The sequence below is a fragment of the Meriones unguiculatus genome, chromosome 1, assembly GCF_030254825.1.
Source record: "Meriones unguiculatus strain TT.TT164.6M chromosome 1, Bangor_MerUng_6.1, whole genome shotgun sequence".
Lineage (NCBI taxonomy): Eukaryota > Metazoa > Chordata > Mammalia > Rodentia > Muridae > Meriones > Meriones unguiculatus.
The window spans coordinates 130,271,129-130,274,638 of record NC_083349.1 but is presented as its reverse complement, the minus strand read 5'-3'; the positions used below and the strand labels follow the sequence as shown (position 1 = coordinate 130,274,638).

The 3,510-nt window shown below is 41.3% G+C and overlaps 1 pseudogene; it reads right to left on the bottom strand.

Moving 5' to 3' along the window:
• Positions 1–2,765: 2,765 nt before the first annotated feature.
• Positions 2,766–2,866, bottom strand: LOC132651602 (U2 spliceosomal RNA; annotated as a pseudogene).
• Positions 2,867–3,510: the final 644 nt, after the last annotated feature.

Genomic DNA, 3,510 nt, shown 5'->3' with positions numbered 1-3,510 from the left:
CAAGCGCTGTTCAGAAGTGACATGCAGAACTCGGCGCACTGCTGGAAGGCCAGCTGTCATAGTTAGTAACCTGGCTTTGTCCTGCCCTCCCACCCTAAAGGACATGGACTCACACTTAGGTTGACTCCTCCTAGAGGCAGGGACTTCTGGATAAAATTTCCAGAACCTCCTTTGTGTGGGCACCCCCTGGATAAGTGGAACTACCACCCCTCATCAAAGAAGCCTCTTTTTACAACAAAGGGAAAATTCCATAGTTTATAGAAGATTCTCAAAGGTCAAGAAATGCAAGAAGTTATATAGCAGGGTTCACAGGTTTAGTATTGTGACAAAATTGATCAGTTATGAGGAGTTTTGCAAAAAGAAAAAAAAAATAGTAGAGCCACTGAAAATAACTGACTTGATGGATCCCTGCCCTCCCTGAATTGACTAAATTTCAATGATTTATAGAATAGGTCAAAACATTTACCAGCTTAATGCAGGTACATTTCCAGATATCACTGTGAAATGGAAAGAAATTGAACTGGGAAAAAAAATCTCTTGATCTTAGAAATAAACAGTAAGAGTTCAACTCCCTCACACTTCAAATCACAGTCTGCCCTCTCTGTGCCCACACAAATGATCTCTCTTTAGTTATTTTATTGTTTTATTTATTTATTTATCCATTTATTTATTTATTTATTTAACTTATGGTCTTCATAAGGACTTTAGTCTCCAAAGAAGTCAAAGCCATCAAAGAAAATAATTCCTACAGTTAATAGAAATGTTTGTTAATCCCTCTTGGCATCAAGATAGGTCTAGAGACAACAGATGGTAACTCATATTTCAGAATGTCAAGGAAAAGAATCAGGGTAGCCAGTAGCCAACCAGAATCCAGATTTCTAGTGTTGCATTTTTGGTCAAAATCAAAACTTGAGACTGCATGAGGAAATTCAAAATCAATCTTGTGTAATGTGCTTTTAAAGACTGCCTTTCAATTGGAACATCGTGGGTTAGGGCGACGGTCATCCTGGGATATTTGTGTTGGGAGAGGGTGGCTGAGGAAAGATTGGTATGCCGCCGAAGCACTTGCAGGAAGTAGTCATTGTACAGATATGACAAGTCACCTGGGACTCATGACTCTCATTTCATGCATGCCATAGTTTCTTTATGGCTTCTTATTTCAATTCGTTTTATTACGTGTAGGAGTATTGGACTTCTTATAGCAATATTGGAATGAAGGATTAAATTTTATAAGTTTAAATACAACATTATGACTTTCTGCCCTCATCATGTCAGACCTTCCTCGCTTTGCTAGAGTCTTCATTTTAAAGGTAGGCAACCTATAAAAAAATGGGTGTGCAGAGTGGGTGTGGGATAGCTGGATTTGTCATTTTGAAAGGACTGCACACTTTATGGCAGACATTATTTAACATTTGGGAAGTGAGCCAGCTTCATCTTTGGAAAGAATTAAAGAGTTGGCAGGGTTTACACCAGTCCGCTGTGGTGGGATTTTCTACTGAATGACCAAGACTTCTAACATAGGGGTTGTCTACATGAGTGCCAGCCTCCGAAGCTGAATTAATCCTTCTCATTTCCCTGCCAGGTCCAGCGACCCTCTGTGGCTAGTCTCCTAAATCTTGATACGTCTTACTTGGTTCCTCTTTTTCCTCTTAGTCTTAACTCTTCTTCGATTTTCCTGTCCCTGATCAGTTTCCCATCAGCTGGCTCACATCCTTGTTTTCTTTCTACTAATTCTATGCTCATTAGCTTACAGAATTTTAGACTTATGATCATGATTTAAAAAACAGGATTGTGGCTTCCCCGGGCACTCTGGTGATTGTTATATTTTGGCCTCTTACAAGAATGTGTCTCCTGCTAGGCGACGACCCTGTGACAGCTGGAAACAGTAGCCTAACACTATCTCTGTGCTAGTCTGGGAGGAGGTAAAGGGTTATTTCTGACCATGCTGGTACTCATTTCTCAGTTATACTAGTAAATATTTGGAAATATTTATCAATATTTTTAGGACATTTATTAAAAATTGAAAAATAGAACTTGATTTGGCAATTGTATTTCTAAGAAATTGTCTTGTAATGTATGTTCATAAATAAGTTTAAAAAGCTGAACCTAAGACCTATGTATGCCTAAGGAAGCTAATTAGGAAGGAGGACTCTGGATAAGATGCTCAATCCCCATTCAGAAAGGCAAAGAGGATGGACATCGGAGGAGGGAGAAAACAGGGAACAGGACAGGAGCCTACCACAGAAGGCCTCTGAAAGGTTCTACCCTGCAGGGTATCGAGGCAGATGTTGAGACTCATAGCCAAACTTTGGGCAGAGTACAGGAAATCTTATAAAAGAAGTGGGAGATAGTAAGACCTGGAGAGGACAGGAGCTCCACAAGGACAGCGACAGATCCTAAAATTCTGGGTACAGGGGTCTTTTCTGAAACTGATACTCCAACCAAGGACCACTCATGGAGATGGCCTGGAACCCCTGCACAGAGGTAGCCTATGACAGTTCAGTATCCAAGTGGCCTCCATAGTAATGTGGACAGGGACTGTCTCTGACATGAACTGATTGGCCTGCTCTTTGATCACCTCCCCCAAAGGGGGAGCAGCCTTACCAGGCCACAGAAGAAGACAATGCAGCCACTCCTGATGAAACCTGATAGACTAGGATCAGAGGGGAGGAGAGGAAGACCTCCTTTTTCAGTGGACTGGGGGAGGAACAGGGGTGGGGGAGAAGGAGAGTGGGATTGGGAGGGGAGGAGGGAGGGAGGTATAGTGGGGATACAAAGTGAATAAACTGTAATTAATTTAAAAAATAAATTTAAACTGATAAGAACAGATACTACACTTGATCTTAGCCAAAAGGCCAGGGGTGGGGGGATACAAAGTAAATAAAGTATAATTAACAATAAAATAAAATTTAAATTTAAAAAATTGAATTTTGAAAAAGAGAAAAAAAAAGTTGAACCTAAGAGTTTGCATCATAGCAGTATTTCACAGTTGAAAGCAGTGATTGTGGAAAACAGTAGCCTGGCAGGAAACATCTTGAATATAGCCACAGTAGCTACCAGCATAAAACTGGTTAAACACACAAAGTGCTTCCATACAATGCTGCACACTAAAAGTTCATCTCCAGGTTTCTCTGATTCCTTCCACACCACTCTCCTGATGGCTCTCAAGGCTATAATCAGCTGTCAGGCCTTTCTCTTTCTGGCTTTCTGGCAATCCTCTCGTCTCTCTCAGTGTTCGCTGGCTTGGCTTTCCCTCTCTCTGCAGCTGTCTAGCCTTGACCCATTGCCGCGTACTTGTGCTTACAGATGAAGGAGCCATTCCAACTGTTTGTTCCCTCACAGGTAAGGTGAGAAGAGCAACCCCCAACAAGGAGCTATGGTACCTATTTTTAACATTAAATTGAGTAGGAAAATTCTGTTTCCAGAGCATAGAGTGTGTTCACTAAACAGTATTTTCTGCTTTCTCTATGGAGCTTCATCCTCTAATCCATGCTGCATGCTGATGCCAAT